This window comes from Budorcas taxicolor, chromosome 15 (genome assembly GCF_023091745.1).
Source record: "Budorcas taxicolor isolate Tak-1 chromosome 15, Takin1.1, whole genome shotgun sequence".
Classification (NCBI taxonomy): domain Eukaryota; kingdom Metazoa; phylum Chordata; class Mammalia; order Artiodactyla; family Bovidae; genus Budorcas; species Budorcas taxicolor.
Genome location: NC_068924.1, coordinates 40,713,858 through 40,730,881, shown reverse-complemented (window position 1 = coordinate 40,730,881; position 17,024 = coordinate 40,713,858). Strand labels below are relative to the sequence as shown.

The following is a 17,024-nucleotide window of genomic DNA, read 5'->3' as shown; positions in this document are numbered from 1 at the left end:
AAGCCCTCGTCCTGCCACCATCGTACAGGGAGAGCTGTGGTGACCCACTGTCTCCTCTGACCCTCAATTCCTCCCATCTCTAAAATGGGCATAAAATATCTGCGTCATAAAACGGAAAACATCAATTCCATCCATCCATCTTCCTATCCACCTTCCACTCACCCACCTGTGTATCCACCCACCTACTCACCCATCCATCAATTCATCTACCCAGCCACTCCACCTCCCCCACTTCTCTCTCCTTCCCTCCCCCATGGATGCACCTGGCATAATGTAGAAACCCAATAACTGGGAAATGGGAGGATGGGATTGGTTTTTCCTGCCATGAAGAATTCAGGAATTCAGGGAGGAGTAACCTCACCCACTGCTGGACTGATCCATGTAGGAATGTGGAGCACGTAGGTTCAGAGGACAGCAACTGGACATCTAGGATCATGGGGACTCACTCCACAGAGATTAAACAACAACCTTGAATGTTTTTTCAGAGAAAATACAATCACTTCAGGCAATGCCCCAGCTTCATGCCTGAGCAGCTCCGGTCAGGAGCACTCAGCAAACAATCTTGTTTTCTTTGATTCTCTGCATTAGTTCTCACGTTTTAAGCCAAATGAAATTTGACAACACAGACAAGCTTGCAGACACTCCGTCTACGGGACTTCACCAGGAACCTCTTTCAAAGTGGGGAAAATGTTCCTTTCTTCAGCATCTCAGCACTGTGGGGCAGGTGTAGAAGGCAATGGCTCCACTGGCAGCCGGTCTGGCATTAAATACACCCTGCATCGCTGGAATTTTCTCTCCCATCTGTGAGCATCAATTAATGACAAGTCAATTCCTTCCCACTGTCTGGGTAGAGAACTCTCTCTGCCCTCCTGATCTCATCCACAGGATCCTTCGATCAACCCCCTCTGAGACCCAAGTCAGGACATTCTGCCAAGGCAGGAAGCCTGCCTTCACCATTAACCCTGCTGAAGATGCTTTTGTTAATTTCCATTTGGCTCAGAACCCATGGTAGTGCTGAGCCTTGATCTAATTTCTAATTCATTTTTGTTACCCATCAAGTTCACTGGGTGAGGAAGGGTTTAAAGATTTGGGTTTGTAAAGCTCCACACTTCTTTCCCACAATGAGACAAATAGGAGGCCTAGGCGTTTTCCCCCTGGGTCTTATTCAGCTTCAAAATGCTGTGGTTATTCACTCTCAGATGGCAACCAGAACAGTATCAACCCACGGACCACAAACACACTCCAAGACACTCCCTCAGGGTTGCAGGTTGCAGGCTATGCAAGAAATGGAAGTAATGTGGTGGGAGAGAATCAGGTGTGCCAGTGAGTGCTGGTGAGCTGTGGTGAATCCAAACCACAGCCCCCCGCGCCCTGGGGAAGGCCCACGGGTGGGGCTGTGCTTCTGCCTCCCTCCCTGGTTTCCTCTCCCATTTCCCGCCCCGAGAGAGTCCTGCTAAGATGAGCCTGATCAGACTGACACACTCTCCAAACGACTGTCACACCATCTGGCTCCTCTTAGACCTAGTCAGCTTTCCAGGCGCTGGTCACTCCTGTCCCCCACTACTGGCCTGTCCCAGGGTACCTAACGCAAGTTGCGTCCAAGGTCTCAGGATGCAAGGATGTCACCAAGAATGGCATTCAAGTCCATCACCTAGGAACAAAATCTACAATTTGATTGCATGGTCATACGCTTTTCTGAAAGGGTCCATCAGCCCAGAAGGGGCCTCCCTGAATCAATGAAACTCACCCATGTGGCCTATGCACTGTGAATTTCTTAAACTGTGCCTGTGATGAAGGGAAACTGCACAAAGACGTGTCTAGGTCAGCCTACCTGGACTGGCTGCTTTCTGAGATCTGGGAACCAGAAAATGCGAGAGGGAGTGAGTGTGAGATGAGGTTCTCAGTAAGGATGTCTGAGTTAAAGAGCACCTCTAGAGAAGCTTCTATTTCTCAGACTGGCAGTCAACATGATCAGGCTGTAGACAGCCAGATACAACCATATCTGACCTGCCCATGTGGCTTGTTCAGCCCACCAAACATGAAAGTATTATTCCCAACTTGGAAAAAAAGCAGGTCTTGCAGGCTAGGAATAGGCTGCACCCAGCACTGGCTGCCTCTCTGAGCTGAACTTGGGCTCATTCTCTTGTTCACCACAGTCCCCACCAGTCCTCATTGCCTCACCTCCGCCATTCACGTTATCTATCCAGCCTTGATGGGTAACTGAGTTTAGGATCCCTGAACACAGTGACAAGGTTAAGTGCTCAGGTTCTACAGCCAGGTGCAACTTGGGTCCAGATGTTGGCTCTGCCTTTCTTAGCTGTGTAATCTGTAGCTTTTCCAAGCCTTGGTGCTCTCATCTGTGAAACGAGCAGAAGAGCTAAACAGACATTTCTCCAAAGAAGGCATACAGATGGTCAATAAACGCATGGAAAGGGGCTTAACATCTCTCCTTATTAGAGAAATACAAATCAAAACTACAATGAGGTATCGCTTCACATCAGTCGGAATGGTCGTCATCACACAATCCACAAGCAACAAATGCTGGAGAGGGTGTGGGGAAAAGGGAAGCCTCTTGCACTGTTGGTGGGAATGTAAATTGATACAGCCACTACAGAGAACAGTATGGAGATTCCTTAAAAAACTAGGAATAAGACCACCATGTGACCCAGCAATCCCACTACTGGGCATATGCCCCGAGAAAATCATAATTGAAAAAGACAATCCACCGCTGTTCATTGCAGCATTATTTACAAAGCCAAGACATGGAAGCAACCTAGATGTCCATCAGTAGATGAATGGATAAAGAAGTTGTGGTATATATATACAACGGGATATTACTCAGCCATAAAAAGGAACACATTTAAGCCAGTTCTAGTGAGGTGGATGAACCTAAAGCCTGTCATACAGAGTGAAGCAAGTCAGAAAGAGAAAAATATCATAAAGCTCCAGTGGCTCAGTGGGTAAAGGATGTACCTGCAATGTGGAGATACAGGTTTGATTCCTGGGTCAGGAAGATCCTCTGGAGTAGGAAATGGCAACCCATTCCAGTACTCTTGTCTGGAAAATTCCATGAACAAAGGAGCCTGAAAGGCTACAGTCCACGGGGTCACAAAGAGTCAGACACGACTGAGTACACGGCACAACACATATACATGGAATCTAGAAAAATGGTACTGATGAACCTATCTGCGGGGCAGGAATAGCGGCAAAGCTGGGGAAGAAGCGGGTGGGATGAGCTGGGAGAGTAGCACTGAGACACATCCACTACCGCATGTAAAACAGACGGGGCAGAGGGGGCAGCTGTATAAACACAGAGAGCTCAGCCCGGTGCTCTGGGACAACCTGGAGGGGTGTGATGGGGTGGGAGGCGGGTGGGAGGCTCAGGAGGGAAGGGACATACGTATATCTGCGGCTGATTCACAGTTGTTGTATGGCAGAAACCAACACAATATTATAAAGCAATTATCCTTCAATTAAAAATAAATTTAAAAAAACAATACCTACCTCATTTGGTTGTTTTTTCAATTAAACAAAGTAACACATTAAAGATGCTTAGAAACAGACGGTAGCTCTGATGACATAGCATTTGCCTAGGCTAAGAACCTACCAGCCTGGAGGCAGGGTGTATATATGAAAGGGGAAGACATTTATTCTGATGACCAAAATCCTAAATAGCTCTTAGCCCCATGTTGTCTAAGGAAGCAGGATGCTGCCTTCCTTCTGGCTTTGCAAATGCTCTGCCCCCATCTCTGTCTCCATTTTCATTCAGCCATCAGATCCACTAGCGTATCACCAGGGTCCTGGTGGGCACAAGGCACTGTGTGAGGCCTTGTGGGAAAGAGAGAAGGACTCAAAGAGGAAACTTTGATTCAGAGCTAAGTAACTACTGAGTCTCAGTTTCCTCATCTATAAAGTGGGTAAAAATACTGGAAAAATTAAAGAATACAGTGCGACACGTACCTAGCACATTGCTTGGATCAAATCAGGTGCCCAATACATGGTCGTGCTGATGCCTTTCATAAAGTCCAGTGGTTGTTGTTTACTCGCTAAGTTGTGTCCGACTCTTTGCAAACCCATGGACTGTAGCCCACCAGGTTCCTCTGTCCATGGGATTTCCCAGGCAAGAATACTGGAGTGGGTTGTCATTTCCTCCTCCATAAAGTCTAAGCAGAGAGTCACAGAAAAAAAGGCAGCCTGTCTTTCCCCTCCTCAATCCCCAAGGCCCAGCTCAAATGCCAGTTCTTCCGGAAGGCTTCCCAGAATGACTGAAACCTCTCCCTGGTCTTCCCCAGGACTCCCCCCTTCACTTGTGACCAGTGGCACTTAAACATTTTTACATTGTGGGTAATGGCTGTTTGTCTGTGGTTTATCAGCTGCCCTAGGCTGGGAGCTCTCTGGGAGTGGAAACTGTTCCTCCTCAGTCCTCAGATCATTGGTGCTGAGTGTGATGCCTCACGCTCCCTGAACATCTGTTGGATGAATGGGTGAGTACCGTCAGCAAAGCTCTGAGCAGGGTCACTCTCTGGCTATGCCAGTGATCAGATGTGTGACATTGCTCTGGATCTCAGGTTTTCCTCCAGTAAAATGAGGACCTTGGACTACATTTGAGGGCTAGATTTACATTTTAGCTTGCTTCAAGCTGCCCAGTGCCCCGTAAGGGAAGCTCATCCAGGTAGGGGAGGAACCCACGAAGTGAGCTAGGTCACACATCTCTATCACACGTCAGGGGCTCAGTGGAAAAGCATCTAAGCCAGGGGCAGCTACTGGCAGTCACAGTACAGGGGCCAGGGAGGAACAAATCAATGGAGCTATAGGTACCAGTACCCAGGCAGTACTCTACTTGGTTAGATGAAAAATCAAGCCCTCACTCCAGCAGCACAGGCGAGGTCAAAGGGCAACTGTGCACTGTCTCATAGACCAGCCTTCCATCAGTGCTACTCAACTCAGCCTTCTTGCCCACTGATTTCACATCCCCCTGGTTTCTTTCTGTTCAGACCCTTTCTCCCTAAAATTTGACTTACATCTAGAGCTCCTGAGATATGGGCTTTTAAAAACAGCTAGAAATGAGAATCTCATTTTTGCATCAGTGTCAAAAGAGAGCCATAGATTGTACGTACTACTTGCTTCCATCCTCAGACTAGAACTCGCCTGAAGTAGGGAACCACATCTGGTTCACCACTGCCTCCCCTGTGCCAAGCTTAGAGCCTGGTACTTGGTTTGCCGAATGAATGCATGTGAATGACTTTCGGAGCAGAACAGGAATAAGTATCTGTGGGCTTGAGCAGACAAGCAAGGCAGTCTCTCAGTTCAGTTCAGTTCAGTTCAGTTCAGTCACTCAGTCCTGTCCAACTCTTTGCGACCCCGTGAATTGCAGCACGCCAGGCCTCCCTGTCCATCACCAACTCCCGGAGTTCACTCAGACTCGCGTCCATCGAGTCCGTGAGGCCATCCAGCCATCTCATCCTCGGTCGTCCCCTTTTCCTCCTGCCCCCAGTCCCTCCCAGCATCAGAGTCTTTTCCAATGAGTCAACTCTTCACATGAGGTGGCCAAAGTACTGGAGTTTCAGCTTTAGCATCATTCCTTCCAAAGAAATCCCAGGGCTGATCTCCTTCAGAATGGACTGATTGGATCTCCTTGCAGTCCAAGGGACTCTCAAGAGTCTTCTCCACCACCACAGTTCAAAAGCATCAATTCTTCGGCGCTCGGCTTTCTTCACAGTCCAACTCTCACATCCATACATGACAAATGGGAAAACCATAGCCTAGACTAGATGGACCTTAGTCGGCAAAGTAATGTCTCTGCTTTTGAATATGGTATCTAGGTTGGTCCTAACTTTTCTTCCAAGGAGTAAGCGTGTTTTAATTTCATGGCTGCAGTCACCATCTGCAGTGATTTTGGAGCCCCAAAAAATGAAGTCTGCCACTGTTTCCACTGTTTCCCCATCTATTTCCCATGGAGTGATGGGACCAGATGCCATGATCTTCGTTTTGTGAATGTTGAGCTTTAAGCCACCTTTTTCACTCTCCTCTTTCACTTTCATCAAGAGGCTTTTTAGCTCCTCTTCACTTTCTGCCATAAAGGTGGTGTCATCTGCATATCTGAGGTTATTGACATTAGGGCCTGGTAAATAAAAACAAAACCCAAACAGCCCCATGCCTGGCCCCTGCCACAGTGAGTCCATACCTGTTATTGGACCCTCTGGCTCCAGTTCTTTGTGCTGGTTTCCCCCGCACCCAGCATTATTTTCAGCATAACCTCCCACCCAGCATGGGGGTGCTGGTATCCCACAGACTCTGAAGGCTAACAGGCAGGACAGATCTGGGCGGCAGCTGGCACTCCAGCTGCAGGTGCCAACTCTTGTTCATTCACACCTCTTCTTGCTGAGCCCTGAGGCCCTGGAGATGCTGGAGGACACCTGGGTCACTGCGTGGTTTGGGGTAGCCTTTCAGGAAATCAGTCCCACCAGAAGACATTCCATCCTCCACAGATTTGCTATCAGTAGGAAGTATTTGACTGATTGCACTTTGAGCACTTTCCACTACTGGGGAAGTGGGGGGTGAGGCGTGGGATGTGAGCTCACTGCACGGCCTGGTGTTCAGCTTGGCTTGTCTTCAGCACCAGTTTGTCTTTTCAAGCTGCTGAGCAAGATAGGCTGCGGGCCAGGAGTGGACATGGAGACCTTTCTTGCTGGCCGCACCACGGGCTGGGCCAGTGTGTCCCTGGCCTTTGCCAAGGGCAGCTTGCCTCCCAGCTGTGGGCAGCAGGACCCCTGGCCTGAGGGCAAGAGACAGCTCTCCTGGGTCCTCCCACACTTGGCTCAGTGCTCCAGCTCCAGGAATTGCCCCGCCGACAGATGGCTACCCAGCTGACCAGAGGGATAATGCCACTGGTATTTGGTTCCTGCTGGCTTTGTCAGCCAGATACTGGTCACCTTGGCCAGTCTGTAAAGCAAAATGGTCCAAAGCTCCCTTGTGCAGACTGCTTCCAGGCAGCTCATGAGCTACGGGCAGGCACTTTGCCCTCCTAGGGTTGTTCTTGGTCAGCCGGGAAATATGTTAAGGAATTCCTGGTTATTGAAGTCAGTTTCCTTTATTGGCAAAGGAACACAAAACGGTGATGAAACACCCGTCCACACCATAGCCGGACTCAAGCAGGCTCAGCTGTGTGACATGCCAGGGCCTCAGCAGAGTGCCTGGTGAGGACAGAAAGGTGGCCGACAGCACGCAGGTTAGAGCTGGAGAAACCAACAGAGCTCTGGGCAGGCCCACAAAGAGGCAGTGTTCCCAGGGCCAGGCACGCCGAGGCATCGTGCACTAAGGATGCTCTTTTGGGTGGCTCAGTGGTAAAGAATCTGCCTACCAGTGTAGGAGACTCAGGAGAAGTGGGTTCAATTCCCGGGTGGGGAAGATCCCCTGGAGGAGGAAATGGCAACCCACTCCAGGATTCTTGCCTGAAGAATCCACTGGATGGGGAAGCCTGGTGTGCTACAGTCCACGGCGCTGTAAGAGTCGGACACGACTAAGCACCTGACCACATGCTTTCCGGTGGAGCGGCCCGTCAGTGGGAGGCCCCAGCCCCCAGGACACAGGAAGGAAGGTGGACCGAGCCAGCGGGGTGGGACCCCAGCACCTGGCGGCACAGGGAGCAGGGACCAATCTCTCAAGGAAGAGGGCTAGCCAGGAGGAGGTGCCGAGCCAGGCCCTAGGGGAGTGTTCCCTGCAGGGGCCTGATGACCCTCAGCTGGGTGCCCTGGTGAAGGGCACAGCCCCAGGACCATGTGGGCCGTGACCAGACACTAACATGATGGAGTCTGCCAGAGACAGTTATCGGACTCCCTTCTACCCTCACAGTCACTGGCCAAAGCAGACTCAGTCTGCCGATCAGGGCCTGAGTAGGCAGGGAGGGGCAGGCAGTGCTGCCCAGAGCGGCCAGGAGCTCGAGTCGCGTAAGCCGTGTCCTCAGCAGAGTGCTGCCGGATGACACGCGAAGACACGAATCTGTGGCCATGGCCGAGAGTAACTCTCAGGCTGCTGATGAAGGGGGAATTTTGTCAGGAAGAGGCAGCCCCAGGCATAAGGAGCAGCAGTGAGAGCCTCCAGGACTCTTGCAGGATTCAGGACCAGCTGCTTCCCAGGTGGCACTCACTAGTGGTGAAGGATCTGCCTGCCAACGCAGGGGACATAGAAGTTGGGGGTCCCATAGAAGATCCCTGGGTCAGGAAGACCCCCTGGAGGAGGGCACAGCAACCCACTCCAGTACTCTTGCCTGGAGAATCCCATGGACATAGGAGCCGGGTGGGCTACAGTCTACAGCGTCACAAAGAGACATGACTGAAGTGGCTTAGCACACACTCACGCCTCCATCTCAAGGTTGCTGGGTATGTGGGCGTGACCCTGAAGTCACACTGGTCAAAGGCACAGGGGTGGGTGGTGACAAGCAGCCTTCTGCTGAGCTGGCTGACGGCCCACATGTCTGGTTGTATAAACACCTTTAAGCTGCCTGAGCCTTGGCTGTAATTAGATTAGCTATATGGGATTCTTTAAGCTCCATAAAGCACAATACTGTTGGACCATTCTTTTTCTCTGCTTTTTTAATTTTTGCAATTATTCCAGCTGCACACAAAGCTGTTGGTATTTTTACAGCCTGGAATGAGTATCTCTCGTGTAGGACAGCATCTTTGAAACATTAAACAATGATTAGGCAGGCGCTGGGCCAAGGGATGATGGGGGCTTTCCGGGAAGTGCAGGGGGACCCAGCAGCTGGCGGCAAGCAAGCTGGCAGCTCTGATTCCATTTTGTCACTACACTGTGATTTTCTTACCAACAATTAAAAATAACAATGATTCACAGTTGTACGATTACCTGTCATTCAGCAGGATTCTGAAGATGTCCTGGGTGATGGTGGAAGGGGCTAAACCACAGTTGTGGGGACTTGCACACCTCAGCTCACACGTGCACACACAAGCCCAGCATTGTGGACTGAATGCGTGTGCCCCCAGAACCATATATTCAAGTCCTAATCCCCAAGATGAAGGTATCTGAAGGTGGGCCCTTTGGAAGGTAATTGGGTTTAGAGGAGGTCCCAGGGGTGGAGCCTGCATAATAGGATTAGTGCCCTTATAGGAAGAGAAGACACCAGAGCTTAGCTCTCTCCACACCTAGGCACCAAGGAGGGCCATGTGAGGACGCAGAGAGAAGGCAGCTGTCTATGAGCCAGGAGGTAGGCTCTCAGCAGACACTGAATCTGCTAGCACCTTGAACTTGGACTTCCCAGGCTCCAGAACAGGAGAGGTAAACCCCTACTGTTTAAGCCACTCAGATCACGGTGTTTTGTTACAGCAGCCCAGACGGACTAAGACCCCAGGTACACACGTGCTTGCTCAGAGCACTTACACATGATCACATGTTAAATGCACACTCACAGGTTTGTACCCACTCACCCACATGTGTTCACACGCACACATATGTGTGCACACAAGCATATCAGCTTCCCTCTGTTTCTAAGAAAACATCAAGCTGACTCCCTCTCACAAGGTGACCTAAAGCACGGCTGCCAGCTCCACCTGCTACCTCTCAGCTCTGAGCCTAGAAGCCTCTGTGCAGTGTCCCGCCTTCTTACCGAGCCCAGGGCAGAGCTCCAGCTGAGGGGATGGCCACACCTTCTCTTCAGGGCCTTCTTCCCCTCCTCCTTCACTCACCCTGCTGCCGAACATCTCTCTTTGTATGGAGGTAAGAGAATGAGGGTAAAATTCAAGTCAGAAACCCATGATGCACCAGAGGCAGCCTTGTTTAATAGTCAAGGGTGCAGGCAGGCTCTGAGGCCAGACAGCCTGGGTGCAAACTCTGTCTCTGTGTGACTCTGGACATGTTTCTCAGCTCTTCTGTGCCTATTTCCTTCTTATATAAAATGATATTAATCATGGTCCTTACCATTGCCACAGAGTGCTGATTAATTTATGAAAAATTACTTAGAATAGTCTCTGGCACAAACCTGGTCCAGCCAGCAGGGGGCGTAGCACAGAGGGACGCCAGACTGCCTGGAAGCAGTGGCCTGGGAGTGGACCCTGAAGCCCGGAGCTGGCAAAGGGGCTGGAAGGGAGGGATGAGTGCCATTCCAGAAGACAACTAAGCAGGTCCCACAGTCACCATGAGCAAGCCTGAGGGGCCTGGCCGTGGGCTACCATGTCCATGTACGGTGCAGACAGCAGAAAGACTGGCCACTGGACCAAGCAGGGACACGGTATGGAGGTGAGCAGCGAGCCTTGGCAGGAGTCAGGAGACCCAAGGTCCCATCCGGCCTCTGTCACTCACACACTGTGGGGCCCTGGCCAGTCTCTGCCTGATGTAGATACTGGTTCCCTCCGGAGAGCCGGCTGGGCCTTGCCTGTCAGCCTGCCTGCCTCCTGACACTGTGGTGGGGGAAAGTGTTAGTCACTCAGTCATCATGTCCAACTCTTTGTGACCCCATGGACTGCCAGGCTTCTCCACTCATGGGATTTTCCAGGCAAGAATGCTGGAGTGGGTTGCCATTTCCTTCTCCAGGAGATCATCCCAGGAATCAAACCCAGGTCTCCTGCATTGCAGGCAGACTCTTCACCATCCGAGCCACCGGAGGGAGAGTCCATTTGGCCTGTATCTCAAGGCCTGCATACTTCTAAGCCTCCTCCTGCCAGAAGGTGTGGAAGGCTTTGAGCAAACATGGCCAGTGTGAAGGTTGGATCCCTGGGCGAAGGATATCCACTGCCCAGGAGACAGTTCAACCCCAGCTGAAGCATGCGAGGTGCTGGGAACTGGCCATTCTCTTGTTGGAAGGCAAGGCATCAGGCTGGTGTAGGCTGGGCAAGTCACTGCCAACCACGTGCTAACCAGAATCTCCAGGGAACGAGACGCTTAAAAGAATATTTGATATCACCATTGCTTTGATGTGCTTTTAGTCACCAAATTCAGATTCATTTTGCAATTTCAAGTAGCATGAAAGAAGACTGCCTGATTTTTCAAGTTTATTAAAAGAAGACATGAGTTAAGAAGGGAAACAGAGAAACTGAGCACAGCAAAAGAAGTGGGGGTGGCTGGACTGTGGGATGGGGTGACTCGGGGACAGCTGGTGGGAGAGCCGGAAAGGGCTCATGTTCATTGAGCACCTGGCCAAGTACTGAATGCCTGAGTCTCATGAGAGTGTTCACCATGTGTGTGGGGTGGGTGATGTGGAGGTAAATGTTTAGCTGTGAGTGAAAGTACTTGGCACAAAGTATGTGGCCATTAAAAACCTGTTGAGGGAACGGATGAATGAAGTGAATGATCAAGTGAACGAAAGCCAAGAATCAAAGGCAGAGATGATTTTATCAGCTGCAAGTCCTGGTGCTTCCCTCCCTCTGAAGGTCTATAAAGGTTGAATCACTCAGTCCCAGCTAAAGACATTGGCCCATTGGAATTCACTGAAAAGCACGGTAATTAAAACCAGGAGGCTCTGAGCTGTGTTCCAACCATTGCCTTGAGATACTGCCTTAGAGTGGCAGGGCAGGCAGCCTGGCAGCCACTGTCAGGAACGCCTGCAGGGGCTGGGTAACATGGAAGAGAGGAGGCTCAGGTTGGCCATCTGACTCCATGCGTAGGACCTGAGGTCAGGCCATGATGGTGTAACCGCAAAAGAAGCTCCCCTTCTGCTCTACACCCCTTCCCCCATTTCTGCCATCTCCCTAGGATGCAGCAGAGAGGGTCCCAAGGGCCCCACCCCAGGAGGAAATACTCCACCCCACAGTGCCTACTGCCAGGCTAGCCCTGGAGGCTCTGAAGTGCCTGCTGTCCCAGGCTCCTCAGCTGCAGCACACAGGATGATGGGAGACAGAAATTAGAACTGTGATTCCCAGAGAAGGTCCCATTGCATCAGAATGCTCTGGGGTGCTTATTGATGTGCAGATTCCAAGCCTTGCCTCAGGCTACAGAATCCACATGCGTTCTTTCACTGAATCAATATTTACTGAACACCTACAAGAATCAAGCACCATTGTAGGTGCTGGAGACACAGCAATGAACAAAACAAATGTCCCTGCCTTCATGGAACATGCATACTGCTGCTGCTAAGTCACTTCAGTTGTGTCCGTCTCTGTGCAACCCCATAGATGGCAGCCCACCAGGCTCCCCCGTCCCTGGGATTCTCCAGGCAAGAACACTGGAGTGGGTTGCCATTTCCTTCTCCAATGCATGAAAGTGAAAAGTGAAGTCGCTCAGTCGTGTCCCACTCTTAGCGACCCCGTGGACTGCAGCCCACCAGGCTCCTCCATCCATGGGATTTTCCAGGCAAGAGTACTGGAGTGGGGTGCCACAGTGGAGGGAAAATGTACAAATAAATAAGGAGAGTAACTAAGTGAGTACAGTGTATCAGAAGGTGACAGATACTGTTGAAGAAAGGAAGCACTCAAGGGATGAAGAGAGACAGAGGTTAAGGCTGCCATTTTAATAATGTGTCATTTGCAACATTTGAAGGGATAAAGGAACAAGCAGTGCAGTATCAGAGGGCAAGAGCATTCCAAAAGGCAGGGGAGTGTGTGCATGCTAAGTTGCTTGAGTCGTGTCTGACTCTTTGCCACCCCATGGACTGTAGCCCACCAGGCTCCTCTGTCCACGGAATTCTCCAGGCAAGAATACTGGAGAGGCTTGCCATGCCCTCCTCCACGGGATCTTCTGACCCAGGGATCAAACTCACCTCTGTCTCCTGTATTGGCACATGGGTTCTTTACCACTAGCATCACCAGCGGAAGCAAGTGCAAATGTCCTAAATCAAGAATGTGCCCGGTATAATTCTCCGTATTTTTAATCAAGCTCAAACGTAAGTGTTTTGAGGCCACTTTAGAGGACTGACAGCATCCTGCACAGGTGCCAGCCCCTGAAAGAGTGGAGCTTGTTTAGGAAATTGCTAAGGTGGCAAAGGACAGGGACTCCATGTCCTACACAAGGGCCTCCTGCAGAAACTTCAGTCCTTGACTTCTGGGATGAAGATAAAGGTCTTGAGTGGCGTGGATGAAGAAAGCAGTGATTGACTGTTTTTGTGTTTGTGAAAACACAAGCCTGACCCCAAAGCAAAGGTGCCCTTGGGGGTCTGGGGGCAGTTGGGGAACACAAGGCACCAGCACATACAGAACCTGTGACAGCCACTTGGAAGACAGTCTCTGGAAGCTCTGTTCTCTGGCTTCAGGCTTCACTTAGAGTTTTAAACACCAGCATCGCTTCCATCATGCATAATCTCATTCAAGCCTCCAAACAATCCCAGAGGTAAGAATCATACATCTCAATTTTATAGATAAGGAAAATAGGGTTCACAGAGGTTAAGAACACACAGCTGGGAAGAAGCTAGAAAGAGCTGGAACTAAATAGCTGGCCTAATGTGAATTCCGGCTCATCCCACCAGGGCACACTTATTCCGCGAAGAAAGAAAAGCCTGGGTTGCTTCTAACTGGGGGCCGCACGGCAGTTGTTATTGTTGCTGTTTCTACTGCTCTCATTTTAACTCTTCCTTGGTGCTCTCTTTGCAGCTTGCGGCATGTTCACCCTCATTACCCTGTGTGTCCTCGGTGACCAAGGAGCAGATAGGGAGGGGCAAAGCCTGATGTCTACACAGGGCACGAAAGGCTCCTGGCTGGCAAGTGGCAGAACTGAGACCCGAAACCAAGTCCTATTATGTCTCATTCCACTTTGCTTTTAATCACAGGATTCCCTGATGGCAGGGACTGGATCCGACCCATCACTCCCTCCACGCCCTTGGCCCAGGCTGGGCACCCTAGGAATGTTAGCTGAGCTTAGTTGGCCTGATGTCAAATCAATGAAAGTCCGGTGCTGAGTGGGCTGATGCCCTAGAGGGAGTCCTCCAAGGATACAGCCAGAGCCACCTTCCCCGTCAGGCTGGGCCCTCAGGCAGCCCTTGGCTAAGGCTAGAGGTGTTCCCCTTCCTCCAAGAGCCACAGTCTCAATGTCTCTCCCACCCCTCCTTGAGAGCTCAGTGCAGGCTGGTCTCAGGGAGACCCATTACTGGTCAGATCTCCAGCCCATTCCCCACAGGGGCCAACCCTTCATTGCCTCCAGCTCCCTTCCCATTAGCCCATCTGCTTTTTCTTCCCAGAGGCAAGCCTGGTTTCTGTGCCCGGGGTCCCATCCTCTCCTCCCTTCTCAGAGGCTGTCCTCACCTTTGTCTCAGAAAACTCAGGCGCGCCCTCCCCAGACCAAGGGCCTCATATGCCCGCTCTCCAGACCAACCAAATTACTAGAGCTAAGGCATGACAACCCTAGATTCCTTAAAAGCTCTCCAAGCGATTCTAATGTGCAGTCAGAGTCATGAGAACAATCTGCCTTTCAGAAAGAGAGAGAAAAAAACATAGCACAGTACAATAGAACACAACAGAAATGAATAACATAGGCCAGATTATAACAGAGCGTGTCAGAGCGCTGTGCACATAATAGGAATCCACTATTGTTTCTGAAAAGTTTTGTTTCAATTGTGTGTGCGCGTGTATGGGTATGAGTAGGCCTGTCATCCTGGGTCATGACTGCAGACTGTGGTTAACTGGTGGAAAACATCACTCCAGCTCCTCCTCGGCTCCTGATTCTCCTTCACAGTCAACATCCCTGATGGAAGCATCTACCTCCCAGCTGCTCCTCATCTTCATCTGGCTTCTGCAGCCCCGCCCCTACCCTTCCCACTAAGATTTCCATGATCCGCACCCCTCACATCTAATGCCTTCTTCCTAGACCCCGTGTCCTTCCACTTGCCTGTGAAAATGAAAATCACTCAGTCGTGTCCTACTCTTTGCAACCCCATGGACTATACCGCTCATGGAATTCTCTAGGCCAGAATATTGGAATTGGTAAGCCTTTCCCTTCTCCAGGGGATCTTCCCAACCCAGGGATCGAAGCCAGGTCTCCCGTATTGCAGGCAGATTCTTTACCAGCTGAACCACAAGGGGAGCTCTTTGAATGCCTTGGGCTTAGTCAAAAAGGTGGCTTGCTCCTGAAATTCTCTTTGCCCTCAGAGTCTGGCTTGCCCTCCAGATTCACTTGGCCATTCCCTCTCTGTCTCTATCATCTAACCCTCTTCTTCCTGACTCTTAAACACCTATCCTCAGCATCCTCTCAAACTTCTATTTCTTTTGTTCTCTCCTCTTCAGTTTTCCATCCTTTCCTCCCAACCAAAGGCTGTAATTAATGTGTGTACAAGACTCCCCATTCACGTCCCCATACTTTCTTATCGGGCTCCAGTGTGTGGTTGGCCAGCTGTGACGCAGTCTCCTGGGCATGGAGGTGGGGGCTGGGGAGGGGTGATGATGATGGATTGCTGATGGTAATGATGACGGTAATGATAATGGATCTCATTGCTCAACTCACAAAGAGATCCTTGACCATGTCAGGCAAGTGAGGTAAGCAAGGGAGGATAACAATCCCCATTTATAGAGGAAAAACTGAGACTCTGAGAGGCTGAGGAGAGTTTCTGGGGTCACTCACCCATAATGGAGAGGGTCCTAGAACCCATGACTTCAGACTTCAGAGTTCTTTCCCTTCACACCATGCGTTGGAACACAACACATGCATCCTATTCATTAAAGCAGAGATTCTCAACCAGAGCTGTGTTTCAGAATCATCAAGGATGCTCTTAAAAGCAGAGATAGTCAGATTCCATCACAAACTTACTGGGTTAGAATCTTCTGGGAAGGCTTTTGCTTGATTTGTATTTTGAAGTAATTACAGACGCACAGGAAAGTACACAGAAGTACACAAGGAGGTCCCATGCACCTTTCACCCAGCCTCCCCCAACGTTAACATCTTACACAACTATAGTATGATATCAAAATGAGGACACTGACGTTACCAAAATCACAAGGCTTCTCCAGGTCTTTTCAGTAATATGTGCACTCCTCCGGGTGTGTGTTTTCAGTAATATGTGCACTCCTCTGGGTGTGTGTTTTCAGTAATATGTACACTCCTCTGGGTGTGTGTTTGTAGTTCTGTGCAATTTTGTCAAGTGTGGCCTTGTGTAATCATCACCAAGTCAAGGTACTTAACTATGCCATCAACTCAATACTTCCCAGAGCTTTGGGTTTAAACGTGCCCCACCCCCATCTCTGATCTGATGAAGAACCCACCCACTCTTCCTCCTGCCCCCTATCCTGGGAATGACCGCCGTCCTCTAAGTCACCCTGGTTTGAGACTGAGCCATCATTTACCAGCCCTCCTTTGGCCTTCTCTCAGTCAAGAGATCCAACAGATGCTTCCTTTATAAAACCTCTCAGGCTCATATCTCGCCCTCAGTCCCCACACCCAACACAACTCTAGGCCCCTTAAGTTCTTGCTATATGTATGGCTGCAGTTACGATGCATCCGGTTCCCTTCTTCAAGATGTCCTGTTCCCCCAGCCAATGATATAAAACACATCCAAAGCCCTTCATTGCCCAGTCCTCACTGTATCACTCCTCTTACCAAAATACGGTTATCACCATTTAGAAAATTAAGTCCAAATCATTTAAATTCAAACATGAAACCCTCTATATGTGGCTCACTTTCCTTATCTAAATTTCTCAATCTCAGTTTTCCCCCTTTCCCACATGAATTAATGACAAAACAGCATCCTTCAGGCCACAATAAAGTTTTTACCATGGGAATGAAATGAAAGAATGGCTCTTCCATCCCTTGCCTCCTGACAATGTAAGAGGCCAGGAGGACAGCTGGCCTTGCTGGAGCAAGATAGGGTTCACGGGCAGGCTAGTCATAAAATAGCAGTGTTAGCCACTGGGGAGTGGGAGCTTTCTCAGTATCTACTCCTTGGAGCCAGGCAGGTAGCTGCATAGGTAGGTCTCCCTCACAACAGGCCATCACCCCTAAGCCTCCTCTGCCTATCTGCTGCCATCCGAGGTGCCTTTTCCTTCCTTCACATCCACGGGACAATGAGAGTCACGTGATGCATAAGCACTGCCCTTCAGAAAGCTCTAAAAGTCCCTTCTTACTACACTATACTACACTTCTCACTACACGATAATAAAATG

At 50.2% G+C, this 17,024-nt stretch overlaps 1 protein-coding gene across 2 annotated transcripts in view; it reads right to left on the bottom strand.

The window, feature by feature from the left end:
- Nucleotides 1–17,024, bottom strand: part of GALNT18 (polypeptide N-acetylgalactosaminyltransferase 18) — a 379,685-nt gene that overhangs the window by 178,088 nt on the left and 184,573 nt on the right. The gene's annotated exons all lie outside the window — the stretch shown is intronic.